Here is a 14,407-nt window from a genome sequence, read left to right as displayed (position 1 = left end):
ATAACTTGGCAAATTACCAGCTTCCCTGTTTTTGGCAAACCCAGTCATTTGCTAAAGCATTCTCAGGAGAGTTTTCCCGTTGTAAAGGCAAATATTTATATCTGCTGCTCTCTTAGAGGCTCTGGATATGATCAACTCTTACGGCAAGATTTAGCTGAAAGAGCTGATTTATTAAAATGGATAAACAAAGCCCTGTGAAGCAAGTTAATTCCATCTAAATAAAGCATTAAACTCTGAAGAGCGCACATCAGATCACAGTATATACACACACATATATATATGTGTGTGTATATATACATCTACACAGACACATATAATTCATAAAATCAAATACGCAGTCCTCCGAACTGGAATCCCGTATCAACATCACCCCTGGGAGAAAGCTAGCCCTGAGCCAGGCTATGTGTACATTAGGCAATGTATATATTAGCACATGCCCTGATTTTTAACAAACACAGCCCGGCAATCCGCTCCCACCCCGGCCGCAGCGATCCCTTCACCGGCCGGCTCTGCTTGTGCCCTGTGCCTCAGTTTCCCCATCTCCAAACCTCCACCACAATGATGTTTTTACCAACAGGGAGCTTAAAAAATCTCGGACGAGGGAGGCTGCCAAAACAGTTCTAATTTAAACCGGTGGCTCTGGCTCAGGGCTTGAGCCGGTTTTGTTGGCACCTGGGTGCGAGCACGCTTGGCCCCCACCCCAGCCGTAGCTCGTTTCCTATCGACACAACCCTCCCTTAGATCCTCGCTGCTCGCAAAAGCTCACTTCAGCTGTATACAGGATATATGGGGTTTTTCTTCTTTTCTGTAAGTCGGGCTTTAATTGTCAATTATTTGCTCATGAGTACTCTTTTATGGCTGATGCTGGAGCAGACTCAAGCAGTTTTTATTTTGGTACTTGGTTTAATTAGCTTTTTTGGAGGAGCGAGGCAGGGCAGAGATCCATTCTTGCTGCTCATCACATATTCATTATTTACATTTTTCAGTATCCCAAGTAACTCGGCACAGAAAACAAATAAATGAAGACTGAAACATATACAAAACATCTGGAGACGCTGCAATTCCGTAATTATTACCGCTCATTCGCAACGCGCAAGGGCTCCACAGAGTGCCTGTTGGAAGGGCCATTAATATCTTGGCCCCGATGGAGATTTTCGCCGTCGGGCTGGAGGCTTCCAGACGATCCCCCCCATCCTCCCGCCCCATCCGCCCGGGTCAGGTCTCACCTTGACTCACCGCCAAAAGCCGAAGCGGCGAAATTTCTGGTCAGCGTTGAGCAGGCGGCAGCAGCCTCTGGAGCTCCTGGCCCACAACAGTAAATACAGCTGGTCAGATTAGGGCTGCTGAATAATTTATGTGATGACTCTTCAAAACAGTAAAGGCCCTCCCCAGCCTGCTCCATCCTTCATCAGCTCACGTGGCTGGTGAGCAGGTTATGAATATTTAGGAAGTTTTACTAAATTCATAGACTCTTGTAAAAAACTGTTTAAAAATGCCAAGTGAGATGTTTGTGTATCACACCGTGCACTGTTCACATGGCTACAGGGGAGGAAAGGGGAGTTGGGGCAAGCTGCTGCAAAATCTTCATGGTTTGGGCCAAAATTTGGAAGGTTTTGGGCCAGCAGATGCGATGCTGCCCTGTGCCCCCCCAGCCGCTCCACGCCCTTTGCTAACCCACCACCGAGGAGTGAAATTAAAACCTCATCCTTGGGTAAAACATGGGTGAAATCATGGTAATTTTTTACGTGCTGGGGAGGCCAGGCCCTGGCGTGGCAGCATCTGCAAGTAGGGGGGGCCCTTAGCGAGCCCCTCCAGAGGTGTCGGCACGGCCCCAACCGGGGGGGGGCGTCTCGCTGGCAGCCCTGGTGGGTGCTGCCAACGTGGAAGGAAAGGGAGAGGGAAAGGAGAAAAGGAAGAGGGGGAAAAGGGAAAGGAAAAGGGGAAAAGGGAAAGGGAAAGGGAAGGGAAAAGGGAAAAAAAGAAGGGGAAAAGGAAAAGGAAAAGGGAAAAGGAAATGGAAAGGGAAAAGGAAAAGAGAAAAAGGGAAAAAAGGGGAAAAGGGAAAAGGAAAGGGAAAAGGAAAGGGAAAAGGAAAGGGAAAAGGGAAAGGAAATGGAGAAAAGGAAGAAGGGGGAAAAGGGAAAGGAAAAGGAGGAGGGGAAAAGGAAAAAGGAAAAAGGAAATAAAGGGAAAGGGAAAGGGAAAGGGAAAGGGAAAGGGAAAGGGAAAGGGAAAGGAGGAGAAGATCTCCCCCCCGGGGCAGGGGCAGCAGAGCATCTCCCGCAGGAGGAGCTTGCCCTGTTCCGCAGCCTCCTCTCCTGACAGATGGGCTTCCAGCAGTTTATTTCGGAATTTGCACTGATGGGAGTAAGCGTGCCTGACTTCTCCACCTGGCCCAGTTGCGACAGTGGAGGGTTTTGCTCAGAGGAAGCAAATCTTTGCATATTTATGAACGCAATTGTTTATGGCAAAAGATGCAAAGAGAGGAAGATGATTCTGGATGCGCAGAGAACTGGAGCAAACAAGCATCGCTCCCCATGGAGGCTTTATTGCAGCCCCAGAGATCGCTGCCTTTAATGCTTCTTGCTTGTTAACAGCCAGAAGCATGTCGGGAGAGCCTGCCGGGGGGGTGGGGGGGGCAGAAAGGCAAAAATCTCCCAGTATCACTTTCCTAATTTGGAGTTTCAAACTAATGTTGACAAGTGTCTTTATTTCTGAGCATCCACTGGGCTCAGGGAGTAAAATTCCTTTTATTCGTCTCAAGTGTCAGGATTTGCAAGTGCAAGAAATTTTCAAGTGCTTGTCTAAGTCCCTGTTTGTATGCAAATGACATTGCTGTAACATTTCTTAGACTGAAAGACCTGATTTTTGCTAGCATCAGTCAAAGCATCTGTCAGCCTTGTCAGAAAAGAAAGACTTTGATTCTTTCAGGTCAAAACAACCCCAAATTATTACTAGAATGTTGAGGCAGTTTAAAGACATGAAGAGTAAAATGAAAATTGTTGAAAACCATTTTTCCTTTCAATAAAGTTTTAATTTTTATTTTCCTTCCACATGTAATGCAATTTTTTTTCACAGCTGACAAAGTTTTAAAATCAAAGAATTCAATGCAATATTCCAGTTCTCTGTAACTGGGCAATGAGCAGTATTGGATTCAATCACATGTATAGGAGCAGACGGGGATGAGGAATGAAGCAAGCTAAGGAATGGGCAAAAATAATAGAAAATTGAATAGGAGCTTGTGCCAAGGTTTGGAGGCAGTGAGCGAGGCTCTGAGGTCAAACACTTGCAGGGATGCTGTACGCACCAAGGGCTTGGGCACAGGGTCCTCTCCAGGACATAAATCCTCTCGCCGGAGAGAAGACCGTGCTGTTGTCCCTGCACATGTGGACTCCGGAGGTTTGTTCATAGTAGAAGTAAAACCGGCTATTGCCCACAGAACACTTTTCCCTTGGTGTGGCCTGGGTTCCTCTTTTGGCAAGACAACCAGAGCGTCCTCCATGTGACTTGGGTTGGCTGGAAGTAGAAAACGCTCGTTAGCAAGCCCAAATCTGCTCGCGTGAAGCAATCTTTCTGAGCAGCGGGATTTCTGCTTCTTATGAAAATGATTTTTTAACAACCTGCGGGAGAGCTCGCAATATTCCCCCGGGTCCCTGCGAGGGGTGTTGTCACTCTGCTTTTGGCAAAGGCGGCAAAAAGTTCTCCCAATAAAGCCCCACTCCCCCATTTCTCACCGATGAAGTATAGCTAAAGACTGAATAGCTTTAGCACAACTACCAATCAAAAACGCACCTCCTGCTCTGCCCTGTGCTCCGCACTCAGCCAAGGACTGGGAGGACTGGGACTGCTTGGGATCTCCTCCAGCACCACCAGCAGGTTCCCTACTGTTTGCATCAAAGCAAAGGATTCAGGTCCCTGGGTTTGCTGGGAATTAAGAAGCTGGTTTAAGGTTCTGGCCCGGGACCAGTGTCTCTCCGTAGGCTGATGGGAGCAGGCTGCCGGGGTCCTGGCTTGTGGACCAGGAATAGCTGGGCGGTGTGAGCATCCCAGCACAGCTCTGGATTGTTCCCACCTGCGTCCCCTCCACGCAGAACCAGCAACGAGCACTGCTGCAGAAACAGAGGGAATCTCCCCGGGACCCTGAGCTGCTGCCTTGGGCAGCTTTAGGATCCAGAGGAGCCACTTCTCTGTCCTCAAACTGTTCCTGCGTGTTTCCCATTCCCGGTGCTTGTAGTTTGTACACCATCATTGACTATTGCTCACTGCAAAAGCCAAAGCAAGCAGCCCTTGCTCTGCACTGAGCATCCACCTCCAGCACGGAAAGCAGATGGATATTCATTTACACAAGGCTCTCCCTCTCCTCCACACACACACACGCACAAGTTCTGCATCACAGCCTCCATCATTTATATGAGGAACTGTGAGGAAATAACATATTATAATAACAGCGTGAATATAACCCTCGAGCTCTGACTGATAAGGCAGTAATCAAGTTTCACCAACGCGGAGCGAGATTCCACAACACTCTTTCCTGAAGATAAGCACGTCCCAGGACCCGCATGATACCCTCTCCCCACCGGCACACGTGCTCTTCCAGAGAAGTGATTTCCCCAACAGCCACTACATTAAACTATAGGCAGAATATCCAGATCTAAATCAGCTCCCCGTGTGCTTTCATCTAATAGCCCCGATAACCACATTGCCTTCATTTTCATACCGCATTATTTATTCATAGCGCCTTGGGAAGGAAAAGCCTGATGAACAGTGGGAGTGGACTACATACCCGCAAACTAGTACTTTCCTCTCACTGATGCATTACCATTACTTTCCCGGCAAAGGACTAAGCAAATGAATCGCCAGCCAGCAGCAGCACGCTGCCCAGCAGCATCCCAAACCTTCTGCCCACCTGCAGAGCACATGCTCCTTATTCTTCTCCCAGAGCACAGCACGAGGCATGGGGATATTTGTTCAACACAACCTTAACCTGATTCCCAATTTCCTCCCTCGGATTGGGGGTCCCTGTATTTCAGGCTTTCAGAAGCCTGAATTTCTGAGGTTTATGGCTGGCTGACCCATCCGTCCTGCCAAATGCCGTTTGCACAAGCAAGTTTGAACTTTGGGATGGGCAAGCACTTGCGCAAACGTGGCCCATTCCACCCAGGCAGGGCAAGCAGCTAGGGCGAACCGACTGCTGTAATCATGATACAGTATCTCGGTACTACACAATTTTGTCGAAGTTGAGCACGTGAAGTGGGTAAATGGTAGAAAGTACAATTGGACATGTGGTGGTGGTGATTACAAGCTCCGATTCGAAAAAGTGGGAAAAAAGCCCAACTGTTTCCCTTGACTTCACCCCCATTTCCAAGGTCAGCCACCCAATCCTGAATACAAGGGGGGAAACGTGAACACCTCTCCTTGGACAAATGAAATGTGCTGTTTAACGCCAAGGCCATTCGGTCCTTGTCTCCAACTTTCAGCTAAAAATGTACTGATTTCTAAAAGGCTCAGGCAAGAAGAGGAAAGAGTATTTCAAGTTCTTACAAAAAATGCAAGGAGATATAAGTTCCTGTGAGATTTTTATCTATCTCATCCCATAGCTTCAATCCCATAATTAGGTCTCCTGTCACTTCATTCGATGCTCTGCCCCATTTATCCACAGCTTTCTGACCCTCTTTCCATATCTGGTAATACTTTTTCTGTTACCGTTCTCAAAAGAAATAAAAAAAAAGGATTCTTGACCTTCACTCAGATGACTGAAAGCTGTAAGAACTGCTCTAACTTTGTATTTCGAGGGAGACAATCATGGTGTCAGAGTAGGATATCTATAGAGTAGGAGACATATATATCTATTAAAAATATATATGTATATAAAGTAGGATATATATAAAGTAATGGTATCCATAGAGCAGATAAGCCCCAGTTGGTGCCCTGGCAGTCCCACAGGCTCTCCCAAAATTGGACCCTGAGAGAAGAGGGCTCCCCACACCCTGGAGCAGCACTGGGTGCAAGAAGTCTGATTTTGGGGGCAAACCTAAGCATACAAAACATAGGTGGTGGCTGAGCGCACACTGCAGCCTTAAGGCAGGACAGAGAGGACGTATGCTCATCTTGCATTTAAACCAGAGTCAAAATTTATTAACAGCGAAGAACCTTCCTGCCTGTGAAATGGTACATGCTTCCAGTCATCCGAGCGGTGAAACCATGTTCCCAAATGCCAAATTTAAGAATAGATGAGCCGTATGTCAACCGCATCACCTTTTTATCTGGTAGATGTTTATTAAGTGAAGACAGAATATCTGTTGCATAAAAGCAAGCCACCTGCTGCCAAACAGCAACCTTCCCTCTGCCACAGATAAATGTGTTCTCAGCTAATTTATGCTAATACTGCACTTCAAGTTACACCGCGCTTGCCAAATTTTGAAAGACCGGATTTCTCAGCGCTACAACACAACCCCAGAAAGAGCTCTCTCCTCCTCTGATGGGGGCATAAACACCCAGCGATGGCCACCGCTCCCTCGGAGCGGCTCTCGGCCAGGTCAGCGAGGCCAACCTGAGACCATCCGCAGAAGACTGGACCCAGGATATTTGGGACAGAGATTTGGGATATTTGGGACAGAGATTTGGGGTATTTGGTTCACAGAGGTGGTGAACTCCTCCTGTTAGCCCATCTCCATTTGCAGACGTAGGTCTCAGGCTCAGCTCTATTGCTCCCAACAGCTTCACCACCCTCGTGCGTGGGTCCCTCTCAAGCCACCCAGCACCTGGTCCAACGCTCTGATTTCAACAACCATCTCTCCAAGCCGCAGTCTTGCCTAGTCTGAGGCTGCTGTTCCCTCCCGCCCAAGTGTCAGGCTGTGCAGCCGTGTCCCCGAGGAGGGATGAGCCGGCGGCAGGAGCGGTTCACCTGGCTTACAATTAGCCTTGGCATCTCCATGGCAACTCCAGCGGATGCTGCACTCCTCATGGCTCGTCAGGAACCGCCGTACTCACAAGCAGCAGTTGCAATCAAGTTCTGTCTTGGTCATCTCCAAGGGGGCAAGAGGATAATGCAGAAGAAATTAATAAGAGGCTTCGAAACTGCTTTGAGAGGCACAATTGCCACAGCAATTCCTCTAGATTAAAATTAGTCTGGTCTTTAAAATGCACAGAATGTCTTCTGCCTCTCGGTTTTTGCTCTGCTACCGCTGCTCACTAATGCCCTGCACGTGTCCATGGAGGAGGCTGAAGGGGACTGAGCAGGATGTGTCACACTTAGACAGGCTCACTGTACCAGGACTGGGTTTCACCAGCAGGACATGAAAGACTTGGAAAATCCAACATCGTTAACCTAGTGCACCTTTCCACTGGGACATACCGGAGGGAGAAGCATCTAAACACCTGCTCGAGAGTTTTTGCAGTAAAATGTTAAACCAGCTGCATTATAAGACATATAAGAGTCCTGACCTTAACTTCTAGGTCAAAGACTCAGTCCTGCCCACAACCCCACCTCAGATCCCCCAACCTTTCCCCAAGGCTTTTCCATGTGGATGACCGTGCTGTAGTAACTCCCGAGGGATTTTTGTTTTTCCAGCTAAGTGAAAAGCATATTTTTCACGCACAAGCTGCTGGGCTGCAGGAGAGGTTTGCACCTCGACCTTGGAATACACCGGGCACCCGCTACAGCAGGTGATATCCCACGTCACTGCTGGGGTGCATCCCTGAGGATCACTGGGCAGGATTTAGCCGTCCATCACTATTCAAGAGCCAAAAGGCAATTCTGTCTCATGGCTCACATCCAACTCACCCCCAGTCTCTGCCATCGTGGTGGGAGCTCTCCCCCACAGCCCCTCCAGCTCCATGCGCCAGGATATTGGGGAAAGCAAATTGCACCAGTTTTAGGGTTAACGTGTTGGCATTCATATTCCAAGCCTTGCTTTCACATCTATAACTCATTTTCCAACATCTTCAAGCAAATTTCACACTGTTGGAAAAATGTCAAGGGTTTAATCTGGTATGTGTGATACTGATGCTACTAGGGAGAAAGATGATCATATCTTCCACTTCCCATCATGTTTCTTATAAGACTGAAAACATTTCAGGAGAATTCACTGGGTTTTGCTATACTTGGTATAAGCAAATGAACAGAAATCAAACTATCTGAGGAGCACAGACAAATAACTTTGCATATAAGAGACCCAAGGAAGAGCTTAAGCAACCGAAAGCTTATCTGTTTCTTCCACTTGTATTAGATGGTCTTAGGGTCTGTGGCTTTGCCGACAAGCCTTGCCACGGCATCAGAGAGCAGGACCTGAAGCGTAGGACTAGCCTCCTGCAAGCCTTATGCTTGGCATCAACTGGATAAGGAGTGGAATTAAAGAGAGCAGGAAAAAAAGGCAGATGGATGAAAACTGTAGTGCATCAATACCAGGATTTTCCTCAGATTAATTTATTCCCTGGAATATCAGCAGGATAAGATTCTTCCCAATCTGCAAGAAATCCAGAGAGGGCTTTCACGTGCAGCAGAGAGGTCGGTGGCAATCTTGTGCCACAAAACAAAACAAGCCGAATGAAGCAAGCAGCAAAGTTCTTTCTGGCTTGGGTTGATTCAAACCCCAGAATTTAAAACAAAGTGGCTGCAAGACTGGAAATTAGTGGCTTGCAGAGCTGGGGGGGGGGCAGGGCTCCAGGGGGATTTGAACACCCCCCGCGAGGGGGTGGCGGGGCTGATTGGGGCACGATTGCCCACCCGCAGAGCCACGCAGAGGGGGTTTGTGCCACAAAAAGAGCTGAAGGAGCTCCGTATGCCCCGTGCCGGAGGGAGCAAGGGACGTGCTGTGGGCTGGAGCCCCAGCTGCTCCCACTGCACCCGGGCAGCCAGCCTTGCACCGCTCCGCATCCCAGGCAGAATGGAAAGGCTCAAGGTAAGCCCTTTGCTGTATCAAGCCCCTTTCTCTGCCAAGAAAAAGAAAATGCTCTATTATTTTAAAGCTTGGGATATGGTGGCGAGCAGAGAAAAAATGTTCAATATTTGAATTTTGGTCCTAACCTGACCATGGGCAGGGCAGGAGGCAGGGATGGGGCTCCGGTGCCTGTGGCCGGAGGGACACCCATCGCTGGGCAGAGAGGACCGAGCGTTTCAAATGTCACCCCAGCCCGGCCAATTCCAATACCCACATCGCTGCCGGGAGCCCCTTTGGGCCTGTGGATTAAATTCAGTTATTATTAATGCATGACATTCTGCTGATACCCAAATATCAATCAATATTATTGACTTCACTAAATTTTGCTCTGAGCCTATAACTGTAATTTAATTTTGGCCAGACCAAAGAAAAAAAAAAAAAGGATGCTGCATGAAAGCAATATTCCTAAGGCTTCATTTTGGAGAGACATTCGGATCTCAGAAATAGGACTTGAAGTGTTTGTGGTGAGGAATATGCTTAATTAGATTCATGTCTGAGAAGTCCCCAGCTGTTCTGCAGACAAACAGAAATATCTGAGATTTCTTCCAGCTCTATGGAGACACAGAGATTGGCTCCTCTCCCTGTTGCCCCAGTCTGAGAGATTTGCACGTATGATTATTATCTGATGCTGTTTCAGACAATACAAGATGCCACACAATCTCTGAGCACAGAGCAAATATTCCAGCATTTTGTTTCATGATTACTTCCACCCTGTTCGCTTCAGCATCTGAAAAATTCTTTGGGTTTTTTTTTCATGTGAAAGGCTTTCTGGAAGTTGGACATAACATGCATTCATTATGAAATGAAAATACCTCATGTGTTCAGGATGGAAAAAAAAAAAAAAAAATCCCTGGCTTTCAAGAAAGCTTTGTGAGCTTATTAAAAACAAGAGCGCTCGCTATGCATGTCGTTCTGCCAAATGAAAAATTCCCTCCTCTCTTCTCAGGCTTGTAAGCTGCCTTGTGTGCTCAAGACATCTCTTTCCAGTGTCCAGCACATTTTCATGGTTAGTCTAACTTGGAATAAAATATCAGCTGCCTTGTAACGACGGACGGGGACCACAGAGCAGCCACACCTTGGGTCCATCATCACTGGAAAGGGATGCTGGGGAAGCCACTGGCAACAACACCTTCCAAGCCCTCGGACCTTGGGAGCAGACCCCTGTGCTGCAGGGAACGATCATACCCAAACCATGCGTCTGGGGAGAAGCTGAAGCAGGAACCGCGTGCCAAAACCGCAGCCGGCCATAAACACCACGGCTCAAGAAGAAGTGAGCCATGACCGCTCCCAAAATCCACATCCCTGGGGCACCGCGGCAAGTCCAACCACACGCGGAAAGACGCAGTTTGGGAGCTCCAGCTCCAGCCGCGATTCCCAGGCCCATCTCCCCAGCCCAGCTGCTTTCCCCTTCTCTTTCTTGCTCCCCATCACTCATTCTACCCCTGCTTTTAGGGGGTCCCACCCCCAGCCCTGCTCCTGGCTAATGCTTTGAGACAAAGCTGCAGTGCATGGCGGGGTGGTGAAAATAGGAGCTGATCCTCCCCTGCCTCCTTTCCTCCGACTTCTTCTGCCACCCCATGGACTTCTCCATAGCCCATCATCCCAGCAGCCGGGCTGGCCTGGGAAGAGGTGCTGATAGGCACGGTGCAAATCAGGCAACCAGCCACTGCACATGGAGGAGCCCAGCTGGGCATCGTGGCACAACGGGGTACAGCCCTAAGCACGTGGCATTTTGGAAATGCAGCTCTTACCGCGGTTTGTCCCGGGTGCTGGGGTTGGATACACAGTGGAACACGAGGACAGGAGAGCATCAAACACTAGCGACCCTTGGGAAAGTGAGGTGAACCTCTTGCTGCCACAGCTACACACAACAGGGAGTCTCCGGATCACGGTGAGACACATCGGATAAGGAATATCACCCCAAACCCCGCTGTGGCTGGGCTGGACTTGACGGTGAACAAGACCTATTGCAAGGATCAGGCTAGCAAAGTGCACCCGTAGAGATCACCTCCAGCAGACAGTGGAACAAGTCAAGGCTCTAAGCAGTCAGTTATTTAAAAATAACATCTTTCCAGAAATAAAGCCTTACAGAGGGAGAAGTGGACTTTTCGAGCTAGCTGGGAAAAAACTGCACAGAGCAGCTCAATCTCACAGATCAGCAAGATCTCCCTCCCCACCCAAGGAGGGCCACACACCGCTGGCAAGCACCCAAAGGTTTTCCCAGAACTGGGATAATTTGTTCCCACAGGGCAGAGCGATTCACCCAGTACAGCTGCAAAACCCTGGGGTTCATCTGACTAAGGATGAGATGAGTAAGAGCAACTACAAGGACGAATAAACACTTAAGGAGCTTTGAAGAGCTGCTCTTGGTAGCCAGAAGAGCATTCATTATCCCATATCCACCTGAAATGGGACCTCTCGGTCTCCCTTGCACGCTACGAGTCAAGTCAGTCAGTTGGTAGGTGGTGGCATTGGGGCAGGCGGGTTGGAAGTTTGGGATGATCCAGTACTGGACCACACACGGCTCATTTGCTATAGCAGATCCCATTCTCCCTGTGGATTATCTGCAAGGCGCTCTCTTTCCCCTAGTTCTTCATTCCCATTTGTCTTAGAAGCAATTAAGACTGTTTAAGATGATCACTTTGGACTTTGAAGCTTTTTTCTCTGATCTGATATGTTTGTTCCTTAAAATATAACTTCAAATATTGTGGCATTCTGGATGTTTTCTGTTTCAGTAACAGACTGGTAATTGTAATTAGTTTTATCATGGCGGAAATTCAAAAATCTGCTCTGAATGTGTTCCTTTGAATTTAGTTAAAAGGCACTTTTTGAGCTGACAATCATTTTGACTGTAGTTTGTGAGAAAGACTCAAATTTTATACTTACGGGAAAGGCTCATTTTACTGCAGGGTTGAGAATCCACTGTCTCAGAGCTCACTGGCATTGCGAGGTGCTAGCGAGAGCCAGAGCAAATATTTCTCTGGGCTTCCACTTTCATGCAGTATGTTTTAGATTACACTTAAGTGGATTCAGGAGAGGAAGCTGGGGGTGGTGGGAGGGAAGGACACGAGTAGGTAAGAATGAAAGGAGGCAGTGCCTGGAAAATGGAAGGAAACGGTCAACTAAAGAAAAAAATGATGTACAGCAAGGGTGAGGAGGTACTGGCAGGATTGAGACGAGATCGTACAGAAAGCTCAGAGTTATATGTACCAGACTGAATACATAAGGATAATAAGGCAATATATGAGGATAATGTATCAAAGGATTGCTGCTTGGCACTTCAGGAATGGCTGTGAGTCACTAGAGGTGGGATGGAGAAAACACAAAAAGGGGAATGAGCGAGAGGAAAACACCAAGAAGATGCTAAAAATGTTCAAAGATGTTGAAATAGTCCATATACAGTTCAAAATGTTCAAAGTACCTTTTTTCATGCGGACAACTCCGCAGTGCGAGAGCGGCAGTGGAGCGATGTGCCCAGGAGGGAGGACGTGGCTGGGCAGAGCCTGTGCCCGGCTGAGCCGGTGCTGGGGTGCGGCGGGGGCTAGGGCTCTGCGCAGACCGGCACCCACACATAGCACAAACCTGCTCTTCCCACCCTCCTCTTTTATTCTAGCGGGTACCAAACCCGGCTCCACTGTGCAGTTGGGAATTTGTGTTGGGCGGTGGGTTACCTTGCACCAGGCGAAACTAATCCTTCGTACGAGTCCTTCCGAGGGTGATGTGTCCTCTTCCACTAGCCAGAATACGCTGCTGCTTTCGAGGGTGAGATGGCGCTGCCCTCCGAATCATTTCCATGGCAATATGCAGAACGCAATATATATTATGACAGCCTGCAGCACCCATATAGTGCTTGTGGGACATACAGGAGATATGAAAATAAAAAAATGAATTGAGCATTATGTTCAGCAGTCAGATTCTCAGATGGGCAAGAGCAAGGGCAGCTTTGCAAAACAGCAACCAAGGGCAAGGCTGCCTCTAACTATGGGGATAATTGTCATGGAAACTACAAGTAAAGTAGCACAAAACACAGGAAGGTATGAAAAAGGTAGCTGAAAATAGCTGCTCCAGGATTGTTTCTTTGCAAAAGTTCTAGACATCAAAAGTCAATTGAATAAACACTTCAGTAATTTTAGATGTTCTTGGAAAATGAATTTTAAAGGGCAAAATGGGGCAAACCAGAAAATTATGGCTCAGCGAAAACTCCAGGAGAAAAAAGCTCTGAGAGGAAAATGAATGCAAGTAAGACTCCTGCAAGCTTTATTATATACGTACCTACATAAGTATAGATAGATAAACTCATGCATGTGTGTGTGATTACATATATACAATATAGTGTGCATATATAGTTATATATATAACTACTGACAAAATAATACCAAAAAAATAATACTGAAAAAAGAAGCCAGCACAAAACAAACACTTCCTGCATCAAGCTGAAGATGAGAGGGTTTCTCAGAGGTTAACTTGACTGAAATCCAAGGCCTTGAGCTGTAAAGCAAGTTGTTTGATGAGCTGGACCAGTGTCTAAATGGCATCTGACCAAGGATGGCTATGACCAGAAAATACACAGTGAGGGTGAGATCCAGCCACCCAACAGCAGAATGGATGGGTGCCAAAGAACTGAAATAATCAGAAAACGCAGGAAAGATTGCTCAGCACGTCTGCAGAGAGCCCCAACGGGCGGAAAGCGGAGCTACAGCCTCCAGCCGACTGGGAGGTATTCTGCAATTAACAGCAAGCGTTTGGCGGCCACAAACCAGGACACCTTTGTTTCTGCTCAAGAGAGCAGCAAACTGCGCTTCACAAAGTGTCTTTTCTTTGCTGTGAGGAACACCTCTCCATGCCAGACGGACAGTGGCACGTCCGGGGTTACTCTTCCAGCCAAAATTGCCGGCGGGCTGATGCGTGTGGGGGAAGGAGTACGGGGTGCCAGCTGGGAAAGCAGAGCAGCAGGTACAACCTCCGTGGGACGGCGGTGGGAATGGCAGGGCAGGATTCAGCGTGAACACGGAGGAAGGCCGGTGAGATGTGGAGGTACTGTCACGCAGGTCACACTAGGAAAACATTAAAGGGCAATTTATGCACATGGAGAGGAAAGAATTGAGTTGTAACAGGGAAAAATGTTAGCTGGAAGATGCAAGAAGCAGCAGAATATACGTTATATTGCTCACCAGCACACGCTGCTGGCTGGGGACAGGATAATCCTGCTCCATTTTTTATGCCACACTGGAATAAGCAGTGAATAAACGGGAATAATAGTGTGACAGCAAATGGTGTCTGTGCACTAGTAACCGCCAAGCGGTACGTCTCGGCAGGTAAGACAAAACCGGGCTGGTTCAAGGTCAAGTACCTGAGAGGTGTTCTGGCATCACACCGGGTTCATGTGAATTGGGGGGGGGAGGGGGTGGGATTTTAGAAGTTGGTCATATCCACACCATGTAAAATACAACAATCACAAACTCAAACGA

This window comes from Accipiter gentilis, chromosome 23 (genome assembly GCF_929443795.1).
Source record: "Accipiter gentilis chromosome 23, bAccGen1.1, whole genome shotgun sequence".
NCBI classification, from domain to species: domain Eukaryota; kingdom Metazoa; phylum Chordata; class Aves; order Accipitriformes; family Accipitridae; genus Astur; species Astur gentilis.
The sequence above is the reverse complement of the archived record's forward strand: the minus strand, read 5'-3'. Positions refer to the sequence as shown.